At 40.1% G+C, this 24,485-nt stretch overlaps 2 non-coding genes across 2 annotated transcripts; one reads left to right on the forward strand and one right to left on the reverse strand.

The window, feature by feature from the left end:
- Positions 1 to 10,714: 10,714 nt before the first annotated feature.
- On the forward strand, positions 10,715 to 10,821 carry LOC112768346 (small nucleolar RNA R71). The gene has a single exon (XR_003185782.1). It is a non-coding gene; the product is annotated as a small nucleolar RNA R71 (small nucleolar RNA).
- A 7,309-nt stretch (positions 10,822 to 18,130) lies between these two features.
- Positions 18,131 to 18,234, reverse strand: LOC112768499 (small nucleolar RNA R71). Its single transcript, XR_003185918.1, has one exon. It is a non-coding gene; the product is annotated as a small nucleolar RNA R71 (small nucleolar RNA).
- Positions 18,235 to 24,485: the final 6,251 nt, after the last annotated feature.

A 24,485-nucleotide genomic window follows, 5' to 3' on the forward strand; every position in this document is an offset into this window, starting at 1 on the left:
TAGGAACACAAAGCAAAGCTAAGAGAGCGCCGTAACCAGCGCCAATTCACTTACATTAAGGAGCTATTTATGGGAAAATACAGACCTGACAAAGACCCAGACACCCCGGACACCACTTTATTTACCAGCACAAGGAGCCACAACGGTCCCGATGGTGGAGATGCTGCTACCAACCCCCTTTGTTCCTGACAGATGGCACCGAGGACGGTGCAAATCCTTAAGTGTGGGGAGGTCGATCAATACCTGACTTCAGGAGGTAATTTCTTTTCCCTAACACCAATAAAATAGGATATTTAGTCAATTTTTTGTTTGTAGAATAGGATAGATTGCATAGTAATAATTAGTTGCATGCATGTTCTACTTGATTGAAGATAATAAGTTTCTTCTAAGACCCTATTTTTGAGAAATTTCACTAACATAAATCAAAACTTTTATTGTTAAGACTTGTTTTAAGATTGTAATTGGAACATAGTTTAAAAAGTTAAAAACACACAACCTGTGAGATTTGAGCTTAATTATATGGTTACATTATTTAACCACAAATATTTTATTCTTGTGTGTTCACTTCTCTATGATTGTAATCTTTATTTTGTTTTATCCTATATGTTCAATGTTTCATGTGTTATATGCATGCATATGATTGAGGCTATCATTTGATTTTAGCTCACTTATCCCAAATAAGCCTACCCTTTAAACTACCTTTGTTAGCCACTTTGAGCCTTTTTATCCCAATTGTTCTATATTTTACCACATTACTAGCCTTAAGCGAAAAAATAATTAAATACCCCAATTGAATCTTTGGTTAGCTTAAGATAGAAATTGTGTGTTAATTAAGTATGGAAGAATTGTGGGAACAAGGATTAATAAGGGAATGTTTCATGATAAAATAATGGGAATTTGGGTGCCTACTCATGTGAAACTACAAAAAAATTAAAAATCCATGTGCATTGATAAGCTATGTTTATTTTCATGTTCAAAAAAATCCAAATATATTTAATAAATAAATAAATAAATAAATAAGGGGACAAAATTACCCCAATTCTAAGTTTAGCTAAGTTCAAAAATCAATGCATATGTGATAAAAATTAAAAGAAGGTTGATGCATGAGTATATAATGCAAGTGGGAATTTTTGGGTGGCTAGGCATGATTCTAGAGTTATATAGAGTATATGTATGTCAGGTGAAAGCTTAGGTTAGTCAAAGATTCAATTTATAGCTCACTTAGCCATATATATATATACCCTTACCCTTACCTTAGCCCTAATACAACCTTAAAAAGACCTCATGATGTTTAACATTGATATATTAAATATTGTGGATTAGTTAGGTGAAGAACAAAATTTAGAAAGCAGGATTAGAGAAGAAAAGAGTGATTACCCTATACACTTAAGAGACTAGAGTGCACATACATCATCAGTGAGGGTTCAGTGTTTAATTCTATGTTCCCTACTTTCATCAGCTGTCTTCTTACAATGTTACCTGTTTTTACTATATAAATTGAGTTAGTGAAAATTAAATTTATGTTTGTCTTGAAGAGCTTATTTATTTTAACCAAGTAAACAAGAATCATATAGTTGCATTCATATATATAGGTTGCATTGCATTTCATGAGTTTTGTATTTCCCTACTCATTTATTTTGTCTCCTTCAACTAAGCATGAGCACATGCTAATGTTTAAGTGTGGGGAGGTTGATAAACCATTATTTTATGATTTATATTGTGTTTAATTGTGTGCTTTTATCAAATCTTTACCCACTTATTCATATGATTAGCATGTATTTACAATTCCTTCCCAAAATTGTTCCATGGTTGAAAATTTGCTTCCTAGAGACCTTTTAATTATGTATTTCTATCCTCCTTTATACTATTCAGGGTCGTGATCTATGTGTTAAGTGTTTCAAGCTCCATAGGGCAGGAATGGCTTAGAGAATGGAGATGAAGCTTACAAAAATAGAAGGAACACAAGAAACTAAGGAGATGACCAGTGAACACTGACGCGAGTGCATGGCTCACGCGAACGCGCGAAATGGAGAAATCGCAGTGACGCGAACGTGTGCCGGACACAAACGCGTGGATTGGAGTCTGCACAAATGACGCGAACACGTAGACGATGCAAACGCGTGGCAAGAAAAAATGCTGAATGACGTGAACGTATAGACGACGCGTACGCGTGACCTGCGCGATCTGTAGAAATTACAGAATACACTGGGGGTGATTTTTGGGGCCGCATTTTAACCTAATTTTTGGCCCAGAAACACAGAATAAAGCGAGGAAACATGCAGAGTCTCAAGACGCATCCACACACATTCAGATTCATCACATTAGGATTACTTTAGTTTTAGATCTGAATCTAGATTAGTGTTACATTGATAGTTTATGCTTTTGTTTTGGATTGTGGATGTTGAAGAGCCATTACCTCCATAAAGACACTACTTTCAGTTGATTATTGACTCTATTCAATTAAGTATGTTACGTTTTGAGTTTATTAATATATAGAGTTACTTTTATTTTTAATTAATTTTAAATCTCTCTATTTTATTCTATTCAATTATGTCTTCTTATATTTTTATGATTATTAAATTCATGTCAATGGAGTAGAAATTCCACTTGACATGGGGGTTAATTAAGAGGAGACACTTGAGTTGGAATGCTCAAGTGTTTAGTTACATTGGACGTTGTAGGCTAATTCTGTACCTACTAACACTAGACTTCCCAAGGGAGAGGACTAGGAATTGCGGGTAAGAGTTAGTTCAATCACTATACTCTCCCTTATTTAGTAAGGGTTAACCAAGTGAAAACAACAACCTCTTTACACTACACTTGAGAAGATTCCAACAAGGATAGAACTTCCAATTAATTATTTCCCCAGTCAAGACCTTTTAATATTAATAATAATTCTTAGTTAATAGCTTTAATTTATAATTACTTTTAATTACTCATTATCCAACTTAAACTTTCTGGAAATTTTTTGATTAATAAATTAGCACTCTTTCCTGCAACTCGTTGGGAGACGACCTGGGACTCATACTCCCAGTATTTTTATTTCTAAAATTCGTGACAACCCTTTTTAAATTGGTGAGGCGGATCTTAGATGGTTAAGAGCTATACGTGCAACGCTATCCTTTTATATAAAATCTCTTAATTGGTTAACTTCTGCCATGCATCACTTCCTGTGCTAGAAGACGAAGTGGAGTCTGGAGTGTCTGGGTCTTCTTCAGGTGGGTGGTTGCCAACAATCAGCTCATTGAGGTATGTAAATCGCTGCTTGTTACGGCACTCTATTCGCTTTGCCTGCCTGTCAAGCCCATGCAACCTCTCAAGTATCTGTAGGAGCAGTTGATTTGTTGAAGGTTCTTGTGATGTGGAAGGAGAAGGAATATCTTCGACTGGTTCTGCAGGCCGGCTGGTAGTGGCTGCTGGGGGTCTGATGTACTTCCCGTTAGGAACATACTGATCATCCCGTGGAATCATGGCCTTGGTGTCCCCAGCTCTGTAGAAGACTCGGGTGCTGAGACTAGATCTGAAACCAAGGCGGGGAAGGGTAGGTTGTCTTCAATCTGTACGTGTCCCATGGCATGCCGGAGGTGTCTTGGTAGATTGAGAGGCTGGTCTGTAAGGATACACCAGAGGAGAATAGCCATGTCTGCAGTGAAGGAGGACCTGTGAGTGCTCGGAAAGACGTAATGGGACATAATCCGTGCCCATACTCGATCCTCCAAGGTGAGTGCTAAAGCCAATATGACCTTAGGTCAGGATCAATGGTATCCATATATCCATTTGCTGCCAGGTTGTGCTATAACTCTGAGAACGGTGTCCCGGTCAAATTGGTATGTCTGGCGCTTAAAGGAGGCTTCTTGGAATGCGTCCAATCCTTCTAGAGCAGGGGAAAGATCCAAAACTCGCTGAATGACCTCTTTAGTCATCGGGACTTGCTTCTGACGGACATAAACAGACTGCATGGGTGGCATGTGAAAATTGGAGTAGAATTTAACTACCCATGAGAGATTAAACTGTCGTGGCTGTCTCCGTAAGAATCCCATTGTCTGCGCTCAATCTGGGGCTCCATGAAATCAATAATGTGGGTCGAGAGGGTGAGTAGGTGCTCATTGTTATAGTTCCGCTCAGCCTGGATTGGAAATGTCCCTTGCTTGAAAGGCTTTCTCTGTTTCATTGACCTTAATGATCCTCTTGACCCTCTTTGTTGTTGGTTTGACTGCTGTTGAGGATGTTTCCGTAGTCGGCGCTCTTTTTGTTCCTCTCTTTGCCCGTGGTTTGGGAGCAGCTTTCTCTTTACCCTTCTTGGTGGCCATCCTGAAAAGGGAAAAGGAAAGTAACATGTAAAGCTAAGGGTTAAAGCAAGGAAGATGATGGTACAAGTGATAATCAATGCCAAGGTAGAGAAGGATGACGTTAACACATGGTCGCGACTACATGTGATCAGTTCATCACTGGAAATATAGCAAGTGCATATTATGGCAAGTATATACAAGATGTTTATTAGCATGCCGGCAAAGGCATGAGTAGCATAGATCAAGCATTAATTGCCAAATTTGATTATCAAATGTAACAAACTAACAATTATGTTTGTGTTGACAATTATATTGAATTAATAAAATATTTAAAGGATTTTGTGAAAAACAGGCATTAGAGTAGAAGGATAGAATAATTTAAAAATGCATAATGCCATACGGGCTTTTTCACAAACACTTAGCATGCATAGTAAATATGTTATTGAAAGTATTAAATTTGAACATGCAAGTAACCCTATGAATTAATATTAATTGTCAAACAATTCCTTTAATAAGCCACAAGCAATTATGGAAGAAAACCATTACCCAATTAGATTTCTAACACCAAGTAAAATAATGCAAAAATAAAAAGAAAGAAAAAGAAGACATAGATAATGAAATTAAAAAGAAAAAGAAGAAGAAACCATAAATTAAATGAATAATGGAAAAGTAAAAAGGGAAAGAAGAAAAGAACCTTGATGAAGAAGATGAAGAAGGAGGGAGAAAGTAGTAGAAAGTAGGGAAGAATAAAGAAGAAAGAAGGGAGAAGAAAGAATTAGGATTGGGGGAGAAAAGATAAGAATTCTGGCGCAGAACTAGTTAAATTGTGGTGCATGCGGATGCGTGGATCGTGCTAATTTCGAGCGACACGAACGCGTCAGGGACGCGGACGCGTGACATGGGTTGTGCAATTGGCGCGGAGGCAGCCTCGCGCACGCGCAACTCTCTGTCCCATACGCACAGTTGCCAAAAATTTAAACGACGCGTACACGTGAAGGATGCGCACGCGTGGATGGGCTGGATGGGAAAATGACGCATACGCGTCAGGGATGCATACGTGTGACATGGCTTGTGCTTCTAGCCCACTTTCAGCACCAGACCATCACAACTTTCTATCTATACATATTTTTACACCGAATAGCAAGGTCACGCGTACGCATGAGCGACGCGTACGCGTGGGCTGGGGGTTTCGCAAGCAACGCGTACACATCAGGGATGCGTATGCGTGGGTATGTTTGTGCCTAAGGCACACTTCCAACCCTGCTCCCGCGCAACTCTCTGTTCAATTCCCCTTTGTTACGCACGCACATATGACCCGTACGAGTCAGCGACGCTTGCGCGTCATGTGCTGCTTTTTTTTATGCAGAATGCAAAATAAATATGTTGAAATTATGAATGACCACTATGAAAAGTAAAATAAAACAAACTAGGAGTGAGAAGAAACGATCATACCATGGTGGATTGTCTCCCACCTAGCACTTTACTTTTACGTCCTTAAGTTGGACAGTCTTCAAGCTCATTCTGCTTATGTTGGTGGGTCCTCCAAGAGGAAGACTTCTAGCTCTTTGTGTTCTTTCATCTTCTCACCATGATAAAACTTTAGGCAATGTCCATTGACCTTGATAAAATTGTGGCTTGAAGGATGACTCAGGTGGAAGACTCCATATGGCTCTGCGTTCTCTACTCTATAGGGACCTTCCCATCTGGATCTCAGCTTTCCTGGCATGAGTCTTAGCCTGGAGTTGTAAAGGAGAACCAGATCTCCAGGTCTGAACTCTCTTCTCTTAATATGCTTGTCATGCACAGCCTTCATCTTCTCTTTGTATAATCTGGCCTTGTCATAAGCTTCGAGTCGAAGGGTCTCCAGTTCTGCTAATTGCAGCTTTTGTTCAGCGCCAGCGTTCTCAAATCCCATGTTGCACTCCCTCATTCCCAGAAAGCCTTGTGTTCCACCTCTACTGGAAGGTGGCAAGCCTTTCCGTACGCTAAGCAGAAGGGGCTCATCCCAATGGGTGTCTTGTACGCTGTCTGATATGCCCAGAGCGCATCAACAAGTCTGGTGCTCCAGTCCTTCCTATGAGGCTTTAATATCTTCTCCATAATACACTTTATTTCTCTGTTAGATACCTCTGCTTGTCCATTGGTCTGGGGATGATAAGCTGTTGCTATTTTGTGAACTATCCCATCCTTCTTCAGTAGTCCTGCTAATCTCCTGTTACAAAAATGAGTGCCTTGATCACTCACGATTGCTTGTGGTGATCCAAAGTGACAGATAATATGGTTTCTAACAAAGGAAACAATAGTTTTAGCATCATCAGTACGGGTAGGAATTGCTTCCACCCATTTAGAAACATAATCTACAGCTAACAGTATATAAAGATAACCATTGGAGTTTGGAAATGGACCCATGAAGTCAATGGCCCAAACATAAAAAATTTTATAGAATAGCAAAATCTGCTGGGGCATCTCATCCCTCTTAGATATATTACCAAACCTTTGGCATGGGGGGCACGATTTACAAAAAATAGCTGCATCTTTAAAAAGAGTAGGCCACCAGAATCCACAGTCTAGAATTTTTCTAGCTGTTCTTTGAGAGCCAAAATGTCCACCACTCTCAGAGGGGTGGCAGGCCTCTAAAATGGACTAGAATTCTGATTGGGGCATACACCTTCTAATTACCTGGTCAGCACCATACCTCCATAAATATGGGTCATCCCATATATAATATTTGGACTCGCTTTTCAACTTGTCTCTTTGATGCTTATTAAAATTGGGAGGGAAAGTGTGGCTAACTAGATAATTAGCTACAGGTGCATACCAAGGAACTACTTCAGATACTACGTGCAAGCTATCAAATGGAAAAGCATCATTGATAGGAGCGGAGTCATCCTTAATGTGCTCAAGGCGACTCAAGTGGTCTGCCACTAAATTTTGGCTACCACTCATATCCTTAATTTCTAAATCAAATTCTTGCAGCAGAAATATCCAACGTATTAGCCTTGGTTTAGACTCTTCTTTAGCTAATAAATACTTTAGAGCTGCATGGTCTGAGTACACTACCACCTTAGTACCAAGTAAACAGGCTCGGAATTTATCCAGAGCGAAAACAATAGCCAGAAGCTCTTTTTCAGTGGTGGTGTAATTAGAGTGAGCAGCGTCTAAGGTCTTAGACAGATAAGTAATTACAAAAGGATTCTTACCTTCGCACTGAGCCAGCGCTGCTCCTACTGCATGGTTGGAGGCATCACACATAATCTCAAAAGGCTGGCTCCAGTCTGGTCCTCTCACAATCGGAGCTTGAGTCAGGGCGATCTTCAGCTTATCAAATGCTTGCATGCAATCCTCACTGAATTCGAACTCAACATCTTTCGGCAGCAGTCTGGATAAAGGTAATGCTACCTTATTGAAGTCCTTAATAAATCTACGGTAAAAACCTGCATGACCAAGGAGCGAACGGACTTTCCTCACGGAGGAGGGGTAAGGTAAACTACAAATGACATCTACCTTTTCTAGATCTACAGAAATTCCAGTATTAGAAACAACATGTCCTAGAACAATCCCTTGTTTTATCATAAAATGATATTTTTCAAAATTCAATACAAGGTTTGAACTAACACACCTGTCTAATACTCTATCTAAATTATCCAAGCAAAGGTTAAAGGAATCACCATATACGCTAAAATCATCCATAAAAACTTCCATACAACTCTCAATAAGATCTGAAAAGATACTCATCATGCATCTTTGGAAAGTAGCCGGTGCATTACATAAGCCAAAAGGCATCCTCTTATATGCATACGTTCCAAAGGGACATGTAAAAGTAGTCTTTTCCTGATCTTCAGGAGCTATATGAATTTGAAAATAGCCTGTATAAAAATATTAAAATCAGTAATGGGATTTACCTGACAGGCGATCAAGCATCTGATCAATAAATGGCAAGGGGTAGTGATCCTTGCGAGTAGCTTGATTGAGACGCATGTAATCAATACAAACTCTCCATGAATTCTGCACTCTAGTTGTGAGGAGCTCTCCATGCTCATTCTTCACTGTTGTGATGCCAGATTTCTTGGGCACCACTTGTACTAGACTGACCCATTCACTGTCTGAGATTGGGTAGATGATATCAGCTTCAAGTAGCCTGGTCACTTCTTTCTTGACAACTTCTAAGATGGTGGGATTCAATATTCTTTGGGGTTGACGGACAGGCGTTGCTCCCTCTTCCAAGAATATTCTATGCTCACAAACTTGAGGGCTGATGCCTACTATATCCGCCAAGCTCTACCCAATTGCTTTCTTGTGTCTTTTCATCACATTAAGCAGTTGCTCCTCTTGTTGGAAAGTGAGTTCCCTTGCAATGATAACTGGGAGCTTCTGATTATCCTCAAGGTAAGCATACTTGAGGTGGGGTGGGAGGGGTTTTAATTCCAATTTTTGCTCATGGCTAGGCTCTAGATCATCTAGAGCTAGTGATAATGGCAAAGTGTCCTCATTGTGTTCAGAGGGTGTCTCCACACTTGGATCTTGCTCCATGTGCCTCTCTTCTACTTCTTCTTGGTGAACTACAGCTACAATTTCATCAATGATGTCGCACTGGAAGATAGAATGATCCTCTGGAGGGTGCTTCATAGCTTCATTTAAACTGAAACTCACTGCTCTGCCATCTATCTCGAAGGAGTAAGTTCCTGAGAATGCATCTAGCTTGAACTTTGAAGTTTCAGGAATGGCCTTCGAAGCAGGATTGATGATGGTCTTCCTGAATCATTAGGGGGCATCTCTAAGATATAGAAATCAATGGGAAATGTGAGCCCCTTAATGCTCACCAGCACGTCTTCAACAATTCCAACCACTGTAATAATGCTTTTATCTGCTAATACAAAACGAGCTACCGACCCTTTTAAGGGAGGGAGCCTCAAAGCATCATATATAGACAATGGCATAATACTTACGCACGCTCATAAATCACACATGCAGTCAAAAAATATTACACCCCTAATGGTACAGTTAACCATGCATGGACTTGGATCACTATATTTTTCAAGTATACCTCCCATTAAAATAGATATAGAACTACCTAAAGAAATAGTTTCTAATTCATTAATTTTATCTTTTTGTATGCATAAATCCTTCAGAAACTTTGCATATTTAGGTACTTGTTGAATAACATCAGAAAGGGGAACAGTTACCTCAACCTTTTTAAAAATTTCTACCATTTTGGGATCAAGTTCCATCTACTTCCTGGACTTCCTGGCAAGGTGTGGAAATGGAATAGGAATGGCGCCACTTACAGCTTCTGCGACCTTTGGTGCTCTATTCCTTGGCTGAGCTACTTCTTCTTCAACCATGTCTTGTACTTCGTCTTCCTCTTCAACATCCTTCACTTCTACCACGTCCTCAACTGGGGCGTGTTCTGGTGGGCTTGGCTCTTCATGATTTCTTCTCTTGTAGTGTGGTTCCGGACCTCAAAGTGATGGTATTGATACCACCCTTGGGGTTAGGTAAGGGTTGAGAAGGAATTCCACTGGAGCTTGAAGGCTGGTTGGTGGGAGTAGATAATGAATCTATCCGGGAGACGAGAGCTTGTAAAGTGGCATTCAGACCATTTAAAGTAGAGTTCAGTGTAGTCTGCATGTCTTGTTGTCATTGTGCAAGAGAACGAAGCATCTCGTCATTCGATGAGGAAGGAGGATAAGTGATCTGAGGGACCTGTTGTTGGTTGTGCTGGGGCCCTTGGGACTGCCTAAGGTGAGGTGCTCTGTAAGGCTGGTTAGGATTCTACTATTGATAGGAATGGTTCTGGTGATTTCGGTTCTGTTGATTGTTATTGTTATTCCACCTCTGATTTCCCTGGTTGTCTCTGCCTCCTCTGTTATAGTTGTCCCTACAGCCATGGTTGGAATTATCTCTCCAGCCCTGGTTGGAGTTGTCCTGCCACCCTTGGTTATAGTTCCCACCTTGGTTGTAGTTGCCGCCTTGTTGATTGTATCCTTGATTCGGGCGGTCATAGAAGTTATGAGTAGCTGCCAAGGTGTTGTCTTCTTGTTGGAGCTGCGGGCACTCATCAGTGTAATGACTATTATCAGCACAAATTCTGCATACTCTTTGGGGAACCAACTGTTGGCTTTGTTGTGGTGGGGGAGGCTGAGTTTGTTGTTGATTTAATTGCATCTGCTTCAGTAGGTTGGTCATTTCACATATAGCCTGTGTGATGGCAGTAGTCTCACTGCTAGAGGAAACCTCTGCAACAGCCTTTAAGTGGCTATTCCTGTGCCTGTGATTCTGAGTGGACTCAGCTAGGTCGCTGATCAGTTGCTATGCTTTATCCGCAGTCTTGTACTTTTTCAGGGAACCATTACTAGCACCATCCAATGTAGTCTTATCCCGAGGCTTCATGCCTTGAGTGAAGTAGCTGATCAATACCAACTTGTCAATCATGTGGTGGGCATGAGTCCAGATGATTCTTGAAGCGCTCCCAGTACTCATAAAGAGTCTCTGATTCACCTTGAATGATACAAAAAATCTCTTTTCTCAATCTGTCTGTAACTTCAGCTGGAAAGTATTTTTCCAAGAATTCTCTCCTGAGCGTATCCCAGTTGGTAACAGTTACTTCAGGTTGGGAGTAGTACCACTCCCTCGCCTTTCCCTCAAGAGAAAACGGGAAGGTGGTTAGCAGAATAGAAGTTTTATTTGCACTATGACACCTAACAGTAGAACAGGCTGTCTGAAAATCCCTGAGGTGCTTGATAGGCTCCTGAGCAGGTAAGCCATGAAACTTAGGCATCAAGTTGATTAGCGCAATCTTCAGTTTAAAATCTGCAGCCAAATTTGGATGACGCACTTGATACGGTTGCAGTGTAAAATCTGGGGCTCCTGCCTCCTAGGGAGTGATCCTCCTTGGTGCTGCCATGTTACCTGCACGTAAATCAACTAAATTAGTAGTAGAGGAGCTTATTTTTCCCTCAGATGGCGGTTCAGATTTGCCCTCAGATGAGACTGGTGAATTGATAACAATCACTTCACCACCCTCAGAGGCTAACTGATGCCGAGCTCGCCTAATACGTGAAAGAGTTCTTTCAATTCCAGTTTTGGGCCTTATAATATGGAGCAAAGTATAGACTTGCTAGAAAGCTCTGGAAGTCAGCTTTCCATATCCGTTGAAAACGCTCCATTTGGAATTTGTTAGCTCCAGAAAAGTTCTTTCGTGTGCAAGGAGGTCAGATCCGGACAGCATCAGCAATGCTTTCTCTGTCTCTGAATCAGACTTTTGCTAACTTTTGCTCTAGCTCCTCAACTTTAGCCAGAAAATACCTGAAATTGCATAAAAACACACAAACTCAAAGTAGAATCCAAAAATGTGAATTTAACACTAAAACCTATAAAAACTTAATAGAAATTAAACAAAACATGCTAAAAACTATATGAAAATGATGCCAAAAACCGTATAAAATATCCGCGCATCATGCATCTAGGCATATATACATAAACAAAATAAGAAAATTAGTCCCTACCCTCACACGGGTTCCCTAAACTAGAACCGAACTACAGAAAGGTTTTATCCCTCTAAAAAAATACTACAAAAGCAAGGGAAAATAATTCTACAAATCATCAAAGGGAGTAGAGGATCCTCTATGTCTATCTCTGGAGTGATCTCCGAACATCTTCTTGGAAAGTGGTCCAAAACCCCTCGGGAAAAGGCTCCTTATCAGACTCGGAGTCCTCATCTAACTGATCAACCCAAGTGGGGAATTCATCAGAAGAGTCAGCCTGAGTAGCTACTGTCTCGTGCTCCCAAAGGTCATCGGACATGGGCTCGGTCGAAAGTGTGGGAATAAGAAGGCACTGAGCAAGATCTAAGTCTGTCTCACATCCGTACGAAGAATCTGGGTAAGGTACATCGTGGTGTGGTCCTACCAATAAGAGAGGACAAGAAGAGGAGGATTGCTCTCGAGCTAGATGTAGCTCGGATAAAGTGAACACGTACAACATACCAAGATCAAATTGTGGGCACTGTTGATGAACGAAAAATTGTTGGTATAGAATTTCACTAATAAAATCTTGTTGCAAGTATAGTTTCTAAACCAACAATAATTCTTTTCATACAAATTTTTTTCCACAAGTAACAAACCTCTAATAATCCTAATAACTGAAGTATTTAAACCTCGGGTCGTCTCTCAAAGGAATTGCAGGGTAGTGTTCTTATTATTGGTTATGAGTTATATATTTTTGGGGTTTTAGATGAGAAACAAGAAAAGTAAATGGCAATGAAATTTAAATGACAAAACGGTCTTGGCAAGGTTTGGTGGTCAAGGATCTCTATCCTTATCACTAACCACAACATGAGAATTGCCAAGGATCAATCCCATTAAATCATCCTCTAACTAGTAAAGGAAAGTCAAATGAGCTATATCAATCCAAGTCCATAAGTCCTAGCTCTCCATCAAATCAATTAGTGAGAACTAGAGTCAATGGCTCCCAATCATCAATTACTTGGACATTAGTGGCTCAAGAGTTCCTAAGTTACCATCCCAAGCCAAGAGCATAAAATTCTACTCTAAAATCCAACCAAGCATTTTATCAAACACTTGGAAGGCATAAAAGGAAAAGCATAATAAGATTGCAATAAAAGTAAATCTACACTACTCAATTGCAAGGAGATCAATAACAACAATTCAATTAAGCAATAAAGGAAATCAAAACATGAATTGCATTAAAAGGAAAATAGGAGAAACAAAAGTGCATCAACATCGAAGTAGAGAATTACAAGAATTAAATACTAAACTAGAGAGAAGAGATGTAGAAGAACAAGATTTACAAAAGGAAGAGTGAATCAAAGCATGAAATTAACCTAGATCTAAGAATTTCTAATCTAACCTAATTCTAATTCTAGAGAGAAGAGAGAGCTTCTCTCTTTAGAAACTAACTCTAACTACTTCTAAAACTAAATTATGACTAAAGATGTTGATTCCCTTTCAATCTTTGGGTTAAATAAAATCAGAAATGAGTTGGATTGGGCCCAAAATGCTTCAGAAAATCGCTGGCCACGAGTTGCAATTAGTGAATCACGTGCCATCACCAACGCGTATGCTTACAGTGCATGTGCGTGTTCTCGTATGCAGAAAACTATGACAAATCTTATATCATTTTGAATCCCCAAATATTAGCTTTCCAACGCAACTAGAACCGCCTCATTTAGACCTCTGTAGCTCAAGTTATGATCGATTAAGTGCGAAGAGGTCGGGCTTGACAGCTTTGCGATTCCTTCATTTCTTCATGAGTTCTCCATTTCTACATGCTTTTTCTTCATTCCCTCAATCCAATCTTTGCCTCCTAAATCTGAAATTACTTAGAAAACATATCAAGGCATCTAATGGAATTAAGGTGAATTAAATTATGCTATTTTAAGACCTAAAAAGGATGTTTTCACTCTTAAGCACAATTAAAGGAGAATTTACAAAACCATGCTATTTCATTGAATAAATGTGGGAAAAGATGATAAAACTATCTAAATTCGACACAAGATAAACCCTAAAAATGGGGTTTATCAACCTCCCCACAGTTAAACCATAGCATGTCCTCATGCAAAACCAGGAAGGGAACAAGGGATATGAACATTTATTCAATGCAACCTATCTATATGCATCGTTTCTAAATGAATCCAACTAAATGCAAAATGACTCTACCTACTTGGTCAAAAATAAATCAATCCTCCAAGATCATGTATAAACGGGTAGGGCTAAGGTCATATGACGATGCATGAATCCTACCAATTCAAGTATAAAAATGAAGTTCAAATAGACTCGCAGGAAGAATGCTCATGAAAGTCGGGAATCAAGGAATTGAGCATCGAACCCTCACCGGAAGTGTTTGCACTCTAGTCGCTCAAGTGTATAGGGTCGATTCTCCCAATTCTCCCCTAATCATGCTTTCTAATATTTGTTTTTCATCTAACAATCAACAATTATTCAATGCAGGCATACATTCATCATGAGGTCTTTTCATAGGTTGTAATGGGGCTAAGGTCAAGGTAGGATTGTATATGGTTAAGTGGACTAGAATTTGGATCTTTGATTAACCTAGACTTTCCCACCTAACCTATATAATAACCTATACAATTAGGTGCTAACCTAACTACCCATTCTTCACTTTTCACATACTCATGCATTCTCTTTCTAATCACCACACATATGCATTGACTTTTATTGAACTTTACTTTGGGGCATTTTGTCCCCTTTTTATTGCTTTTCTTTTTTCTTTCTTTTTCCATATATTTTTTTTTTCTTTTCTTTTCTTTTTTCACATTTATTTCTTTTTCTTTTTTTTTCTCATTTTTTTGCTCTTTTTTTTTCCAACTAAACATCAATGCATAAGGTATAAGTTTTGATTAATACATGATTATGCACCCAATTCCCAAATATAGAAATACAAAATATCCTTTTATCCCAACCAATGTTCCCAAATCTCCCCAAACTTGAATAATAAACACTCTCACTAGCCTAAGTTAATCAAAGATCCAAATAAAGGACATTTATTTTTTTCCACTTTAGGCTTGTAACGTGCTAAAATAAAGAACAATTGGGTTAAGCGTAAGCTCAAAATTGGCTAACAATGGAGAGTAAAAGGTAGGCTATTTGGGTAATTGAGCTAATGAGTCAATGGCCTCAATCATATAAATACATGAATACAAGGCATAAATGGACATATATGATGCCAGGGCATCTTGGCCAGTTTCACTGACCTTTTCTTTAATGTTTTTAGGTTAGTTTCATGCATTTCTTTAGGAAATAAGCTAGTTTTGGGTAGATATTCACTTATGCCTTGATTCAAGCATACATTGTGCATTTTACATAATTTCATGAGGATTTTGCTTTGATGCACTTTATTGCTTGATTTCAGGACCAAAAGGAAGCAAGAAAAGGGGAGGTAACTTGCAAGGTTAATGAGAAAAGTGATTGTCAATAACACTCTCAAAAAGCCATCAATGCCCACGTTCGAGAGTCATTTTAACTAAGTTAACGTGAACTCTAACGTGGAGAAGAGAAGTTGAGCCAACGTTAGTGACACTTAACATTGTCACTAACGTTGGCAATTACTCATAAGTGGCCACGTTAGAAGCCACGTTAACCAAGTTAACGTGGCCTCTAACGTTAAGGGGGGAAGAGAAGCCAACGTTAGTGACACTCAACATTGTCACTAACGTTGGCCTATGGTGCAAAGTACCACGTTAACTCCCACGTTAACTTGGTTAGCGTGGGAGCTAACGTAAGGGATGAAGAGTTGTCGACAACGTTAGTGACACTCAACATTGTCACTAACGTTGAAACAACCACACAACCCCCAAGAGTCACGTTAACTTCCACGTTAACTTGGTTAACGTGGAAGCTAACGATGAGGAATGAAGGATGAGCCAACGTTAGTGACACTCAACATTGTCACTAACGTTGGGATGGCTAATGATGGCCACGTTAGAAGCCACGTTAACCTAGTTAACGTGGACTCTAACGTGAGACCTAGGGGCACATTGAAACGTTAGTGACAATGTTGAATGTCACTAACGTTCTCAAAGGATGGCAAAGGCCACGTTAGAAGCCACGTTAACCTAGTTAACGTGGGCTTTAACGTGAAGCAAGAAGGGGCACACTGGAACGTTAGTGACAATGTTGAGTGTCACTAACGTTCTCAAAGGTTAACAAGGCAACGTTAAAAGCCACGTTAACCTAGTTAACGTGGGTTTTAACGTGAGGCAAAGGGGTGCATTGGAACGTTAGTGACAATGTTAAGTGTCACTAATGTTCTCGAACTTATATTCTCACTAAATATTAACACCCCTAACGTCCTGAACTAATGTCTCCGCCCACTTCGCACTTTCTCTCTGCAAGTAAAGCCAAGCCCAAATAAAGAAAGGAACTGCTTCAAACTCAAGATCCAAAGGCCAAAGACTTGAAGAATCACACTAGAAGCTAAGAAGAGTAGTATATATAGGAGTAGCTTTGAATTGAGAAACGAGTTCTGGAGGCTGGAAAAAGAAAACTACTCTCTGTATTTTACTTTCTTTGCAATTCTAGTTTTATGATGTATTCTCCATCTTTGTTTTCATTTTCAAGAGCTATGAACAACTAAACCCCTTTCATTGGGTTAGGAAGCTCTGTTGTAATTTGATGAATCAATACTAATTTTCATTATTCTTCTTCTATCTTTCCTCTTGATTTTACTTGAAAGCTTTCGATCTTCATCCAATTGAGTAGTTATCTTGGAAGAGAAGCTATTCAAACTTGGATCTCTTTTGAACCTTGAAAGAGGAATGAAGAGATCAAGCTAGAAATGCTTTCTGATGCTGGACCAAATTGGATTTGGATGGGTATGTGACTATAACCCTCTCAACACTTGATTTGGGAAATGCATGAGGTATAATCAATGACCATACATTATCTCTTCTCATGAGCAATTGACCAAGGAATTGGCTATTGATCAAGATTTGAGAGATTGAATTGCAAGAAATTGTAATCCAATCACTTAAGATTGCCAAGGAGATCAATGAGTGCATTGATTGAGGAAGAGATGAAAATGAACTTGATCCGGAGAATTGCAACATCTCCTAAGCCCAATGAACTCCCCATCTCTGATCTTACCCATTCTCTTTAATTTCTGCCATTTACTTTTATGAGCAAATCCCCCATTCCCATTTACAATTTTACAATTTATTTTCAGTCATTTACTTCCAGTCCTTTAATTCTAGCATTTACTTTTCTGTTATTTACATTCCCGCCATTTTATTTTCTGCAACTCTCAACCCAAATTCTGGATTCGCTCAACTAGAACATTCTTCTAATTAAAGTTGCTTGATCAATCAATCCCTGTGGGATTCGACCTCACTCTATTGTGAGTTTTTACCTGATGACAAATTCGGTACACTTGCCGAAGGGAGATTTGTTGAGAGACAAGTTTTCCGTGCATCAAGTTTATGGCGCTGTTGCCGGGGATTGATTGTGCATCAACAATGATTAAATTGGAAGATCACTAGATTGAGCATTTTTATTTTGTGAATTTCATTTTCTGTTTGAGTGATTTACTTTTTGTTTTAGTTAAACTTCTTCCCTTCCCCCTCTACTCTTTTGTTTTTCTTTGTTATTTTCAATTCTGTTTGCTAACCCACTAACTGTTTGATATATTGCATCACCCACAACTAACAGTAACTCTGACACAAATACTGCCTGTACCTATTTTCTTCGCTTGTACTTGTTGGTTGTATGACAGGGAGAAGAAGCGGGGCTTCAACTTCCTTTGATTCTGAACCTGAGAGAACCTTCCTTAGACTAAGGAGGGAGGCAAAAGAAAAACATGTAGTTGGTGCTGAAGAAGAGGAGGAACACTTTGAGGAATACTTTGAACCAAACATGGAAGAAAACATGGAAAATCATCATGAAGAAGAGACTCACAACCATGGCAGAGGAGGTGGAGCAAATCATGCTGGGGAGGATAGAAGAGTTTTGGGCTCTTACATCAATCCAAACCCAGGAAATTGTGGAAGTAGCATCCAAAAGCCAACAATCCATGCCAACAACTTTGAACTTAAACCACAGCTCATCACCCTTGTTCAGAACAACTGTTCGTTTGGAGGAGGTGTTCAAGAAGACCCCAATCAACATTTGACCACCTTCCTGAGAATATGTGACACAGTGAAATCTAATGGTGTTCATCCCGACGCCTATAGACTGCTCTTATTTCCTTTCTCACTCAGGGACAAGGCAGCCAAGTGGCTGGAATCCTTCCCAAGGGAGAGCTTGACAACTTGGGAGGATTTGGTGAACAAATTCTTAGCAAGATTCTACCCTCCTCAACGAATCAATAGGCTGAGAGCTGAGGTTCAAACTTTCAGGCAACAAGATGGTGAGACTCTGTATGAAGCATGTGAGAGGTTCAAGGACTTAACAAGGAGGTGTCCACCTGACATGTTCAACGAATGGGTGCAGCTACACATTTTCTATGAAGGGCTCTCTTATGAGTCAAAGAAGGCCGTAGACCATTCATCTGGAGGATCTTTGAACAAGAAGAAGACCATTGAGGAAGCCATAGATGTTATTGAAACAGTAGTAGAAAACGACTACTTCTATGCTTCCGAAAGAGGGAACACAAGAGGAGTGAGGGAGCTAAACAATGTAGATGCTCTGTTGGCCCAAAACAAGCTCATTACCCAACAGCTGGCTGACCTCACGAAGAAGATGGAGAGGAACCAAGTAGCAGTAATCTCATCTTCATCAACAATCTAAGAAGGAGTGAATGAAGAAGCAGAGGGGAGTCAGAAGCAAGCCAACTACATTGGGAATTCACCAAGGAAAAACTATGATCCATACTCCAAGACTTACAACCCTGGATGGAGAAACCACCCAAACTTTTGGTGGGGAAGTGAGCAAGATCAAAACCAAGACCAGAGACGTTACAACTCCAACAACAATGCAGCTCACCAGCAATTCACCCAGAGGATATCTCAACACCCCCACAACAACACTTCTCCACACACTTATCAAAACCAAAACAGCACATCTGCTCCAAATCACTCATCAATTGATGACAAGCTCTCTAAGATTGAAGCCTTACTTGAAGGAATATGCCAAGAGATTCAAGAAAATAAGGTGTTCAAAGAAGAGGTGCGAGCCAATATTAAGAACCAGGGAGAGACCATTAGGAAGCTGGAATTCCAGGTAGGATAATTAGCTGAGAAGATTCCCAAACCTACTGATAGCTTCCCAAGTAACACGGAGAAAAACCCCAAAGGAGAAGCAAAGAAAGTAAGATGGGAAGATTGCAAAATGGTCACTACAAGTGATCAAGAGACTGAAGACAAGCAAGGCAAACTTCTCGAACAACCTGAAGACAACTCAATAAAGGAGGAGAATAGAGATCACAAAGAACCAGAAATGTCACAACAAGAGTTGCTGAAGCTCTATGCACCCTTTCCTCAACTGCTCAATGGTGCTGTGGGAAAGAGAATATACTCAAGGTTCCTAGACTTGTTTGCATCTCTGCATGCGAACATACCATTCATCAAGGCAATTCAACAAATGCCTGCATTCATCAAGTATATGAAGGAACTTCTTCCCAGGAAAAGCTCACTCAAGGGAGGGCAGACTATAGTGATGAACAAGGAATGTAGTGCCCTTATTCAACCTGAGTTGCCTACAAAAAAAAGAAACCCAGGAAGTTTTCATATCCCTTGTGCCATAGGTGAAAATATGTTCGACAGAGCACTATGTGATTTGGGGGCCAGCATCAACTTACTGCCCTTATCCCTGGTGAAGAGGTTGCAGATCAATGAGATAATGCCCACAGATGTCATTGTCAGACTGGCTGACAAAACTCAAAAGCAAGCAATAGGAGTGGTGGAAAATGTGTTGCTAAAGGTTGGGAAGTACTTTCTCCCAACAGACTTTGTCATTCTGGACATGGAAGAAAGTCACACTCACCCAATCATATTGGGAAGACCATTCCTAGATACAGCCAGAGCACTTATCGATGTAGAGAAAGGGGAGCTAATATTGAGAATCCATGATGAATGACTTAGCTTTGATGTCTTCAAACTCTCACAAGAAACAGATCAAGAGGACAAGGAACTAAGCACAGATGATAATGAGACACTGAAAGAAAAAAGAAGCACTGAAGCACAGCCAGCTCATTCTGAGACCCCCTTAACTGACAAACAAGGAAAACAGCAATTGCCACAGCTCAAGGAAGAGTTGGAGGAACCCAAACCTCTAGAGGCAGGTGAAGACAGCATCACAACTCCTTGGAGAAAAGAGGTCACCAAGGGGAAGGCAACCTCAAAAGAAACAAAGAAGAAGGTACCAAGGAGATGGAGGAACAAGAAGATCCCTACGAAAGACTTCTCTCCAGGGGATAGAGTTGTGTCAGCTTACTTCCCAGATATTCCCCCTAATCTCCCTACTGTGCCATCTCAATTACCTAAGGTCTTCACTATCAACAGAGTTCTTTCCCTGGAACATGTAGAGATCATTGATCCAACCAATGGATACAAGTCCACAGCAAGAGGGGAAGACTTTAAGCACTACCAACCACCATGATGAAGGAAAAACGTCAAGCTAGTGACGCTAAAGAAGCGCTTCATGGGAGGCAACCCATGTTTTATATGCTTTCAGATGATAATGAATAAGTCAATCTTTATGAGCTTCAATCCAAACTTGACAAACAATTGGTGAAAATCTTCTTATGCAGAATATAGTGAAGAACAAGTTTGGTGTTCAAAGCAAACAAAGATGCATGCTAGTCTTGGGAGCTTTGAACACAAAACCTCCATCACAGTGATCCAAACTAAGTTTGGTGTCACCTCATGGTGCCACCAAAATGCATATAAGGACCCACCAATAGTTAGTTATTTAGTTGGAATTCATAAATAAACAATCAAATCCTTTCATTTTATTCTAGCCGTAGAGTTTAAATTTTTTTTATGATATTAATTTCCTTATTTCAAATCTTTATAGGAAAGGAAAAGAAGCATGAAAAGGGATAGATTGGACAACCAAACAAAGAAGGTTCGGACACCACAAAAGGAGGGGCTTCACACTTGTTCTAAAAAGGGAATACATTGGAAAATGTTGCCATGCAACATTGAAAAAAATGGGACCCTAGAAGACCGAGCAATCCCCATCATAAAGTGATGATCCTTGTCTTCTAGCCATGCATAACCCCAACCGTCCATCAAGTGACCATTTCATCAATCTACACCCTCCATTCCCTCACAACTGCTCTATATAAACAACCCTTGTCCGTACCACCCTTCATTGACATCACACACCCTTCACCACTCTTCATTTCTGTACAAGACACCCTCTATCGATTACAAACATTTCTCCCCTCACTCTCTTCACTGCCATAAAACCCTAAACAACCAAAAGTCTCCACAACCTTACCACCTTCACATATTAACCATCATTCATGGCATCTTCAAGTTCTAAGAGACGGAAGGGAAAGGAACCCATAGAAGAACACCCATATGATGAGAAGAGATTTAGAAGCTTACATCATGCATTGCAATACGGGTGGATGGTTGATAAGGAAATCATTTATGAGCTGGGATTTCAAGTTACAAAGACTGAGTGCCCCGAAATTATAGAAAAGATAGAAAGGAAAAGATGGGAGCTCCTCACTGACCGAGTCATTAAGGTAAATGCAAACCTCATAAGAGAATTTTATGCAAATGCGGTTCGATATGATAAGAAGGATGAGTCCTATACAAGCTTTGTGAGAGGAAAGATGGTGGACTTTGGTCCCATGAGCGTCATGAGGGCATTGAAGCTACGGTCTATACAGTTTGAAGAAGAAAGCTATCACTCAAGATTGGACAACCCCAATTATGATCAGATTCTGCAAGATATCTGTGTACCAGGAGCTGACTGGGAAAGGGGTGCGGGAAATAAACCAAAGTTCATCAAGAGAACAGACCTCAATCCTGAAGCCAAGGGGTGGTTTGAGCTAGTGAGAAGGTCTATTCTCCCAGCTGCAAACAACTCGGAGGTGAATGTCAAGAGAGCCACAATTGTGCACTGTATACTGAAGGGAGGAGAGATCAAGGTCCATGAACTCATAGCTGAAGGCATTAGAAAGATGGCGGAGAAAAGCGACTCAAGAGGAACGATAGGTTACCCAAGCACTATTTACCGAATTTGCAAGAAAGCTGGGGTGGTTTTCGAAGATGAGGACCCCATGTGGATAAAGAAAGGCATTCCAATAACTGTACGAAGGATGAATGCCATTGCATCCCCCCTACCTCAGCGGAAGCAAAGGAAGAGGACAACCCCTCAAGTAATGGAAGGACAAGTCTTAGAGGGTCAAGCACAACAGACCTTGAACATGCACCAATTGCAAGAAGCCATTGATGGCTTGTCTAGACAATATTTGGAGAGCCAAGGAGCACAGAGAGAACTTCAACTACAGATGATGGGGCAGCAAGAGGAGTCACTCTCAAGGTGGATGACTCAACAAGGGGATTGGTAAAAGCAAATGATGGATCAGCAACTGAGTCAAGGACGACAATGGAATAAAACGTTTCACAGGATGGAACAAAGGCAAAATGAGCAACAAGAATCCATCCAGAGGCTGATCAACATCCAAGCACATCAAGGGACACACATACATGAGATGCATCAAAGACAAATAGAACAGGCAGAATTATTGGACGAGCAAAGGGCATTCGCAGAAGGAGTTTACATGAGCGAGACAGGACATCACATAAACACTCAAGCCAGGCTCGGCTACTTAGTAGGACAGCTGCCAATATTGCATCCAGGAATAGCCCAGTATGAAGAAATGAAGGATGAATTAGCACGAGAGGAAAGACAAAGGGTGGAAGAGAGTCATGAATCAGTAAGAAAGGCACTTGAGGATTGGAAGCAAGCAAAATTGGCACGGATGAGAAGGAATGCAAGAGGACACAAAGAAAGCAATTAAGAAGGAGAGCATGGACATCCACGAGAGTAAAAGGTGGTGGAGTTCCTTCTTTGGTGCATCTTTTTCTATGCTTTAAATAAAGAAGATCTTGTATGAAATAGAACTTGCTTCCATGTTAGTTTAAACCATCTTGAATTCTGTTTTTTTTATGTGTTGAAGAGGTCTCTGTGTGTTGGTCTTTATGTTACTGCACCATTACTTAACTTATTTGTATGCTTGTCCCTTTAAATCAAATAAAAAGAGAATGATTATGTTTTTAAAAGACCAGAGTGGAGTTCATATTGTGGAAGTGCATTCATGAATCTTTGGGGTAGTCATAAGTTAGCTAAGTTGGTTCAACCACAAGGCTGGGATGACAATTATCTGGCCTGAATACTTTGCTTTGGATACACTCATGAGACTAAGTTAATAACAAGATCCTAAGAAGAGAAAAGGGAAAGAACAATGGAAGTGAAAAACAAAAGAAAAAGAGTAAGCAATAAGGCTAGGCATCAATGGTTTTAATCTTGAGGCAAGTGTCTGTGGTGCTCCTGTGTGAGGGATCTACTTGGATGAATAAGCTCTTAGGGGTGCCTTATCACTTGGTAACTTGGGTTAACTAACTCGGGATTATCAGCTGAAAGTCCACTATCAAGAGTAACCTTCACTACAGAACACTTAGTAACCCAAAGAGGTGCTGGACACCAAGGTCTCAAGAAAAGAAAATAAATAAACTAAATGCCTGTAGTGTGTATGTATGGGGGATAGGCTTGAGGGAGTAAGTCCTTAGGGGTGTCTCAACACCTAGCATCTTGAACCAGCTGGTTCGGGAGTGTTGGCTGAAAGCTTATCTTAAAGAGTTGCCCCCTTACAGAGCACGTAGCCTAAATAACACAAACAACCCTTGAAATAACAATAAAAGGATCAATGAATAAAGGTCTCATGGGATATAAACAAAGTGGGTGTTTTAGGACATGATAAAGGTCTGAAAGCCAGTAATGGAATGAACCTAAGTTGCTATGCATGAAACCACCATAAAATCAGTAACATAACTTCCACAAGAATGACTCATTCCTCTGGATATTCCATTCATCATTCTCTTGTTCTAGTACTTGCTTAGGGACAAGCAAGCTTTAAGTTTGGTGTTGTGATGCCAGGGCATCTTGGCCAGTTTTATTGACCTTTTCTTTACTATTTTTAGGTTAGTTTCATGCATTTCTTTAGGAAATAAGCTAGTTTTGGGTAGATATTCACTTATGCCTTGATTCAAGCATACATTGTGCATTTTACATAATTTCATGAGGATTTTGCATAAGTTTAGTGACAAATATTATGTTGCATTACTCATGACTTGGACTAGAGCTTTGATGCACTTTATTGCTTGATTTCAGGACCAAAAGGAAGCAAGAAAAGAGGAGGTAACTTGCAAGGTTAATGAGAAAAGTGATTGTCAATAACACTCTCAAAAAGCCATCAATGCCCACGTTAGAGAGTCACGTTAACTAAGTTAACGTGAACTCTAACGTGGAGAAGAGAAGTTGAGCTAACGTTAGTGACACTTAACATTGTCACTAACGTTGGCAATTACTCATAAGTGGCCATGTTAGAAGCCACGTTAACCTAGTTAAGGTGGCCTCTAACGTTAAGGGGGGAAGAGAAGCCAACGTTAGTGACACTCAATATTGTCACTAACGTTGGCCTATGGTGCAAAGTACCACGTTAACTCCCACGTTAACTTGGTTAACGTGGGAGCTAACGTAAGGG

The sequence above is a fragment of the Arachis hypogaea genome, chromosome 17 (assembly GCF_003086295.3).
Source record: "Arachis hypogaea cultivar Tifrunner chromosome 17, arahy.Tifrunner.gnm2.J5K5, whole genome shotgun sequence".
In the NCBI taxonomy this organism is placed as follows: Eukaryota; Viridiplantae; Streptophyta; class Magnoliopsida; order Fabales; family Fabaceae; genus Arachis; species Arachis hypogaea.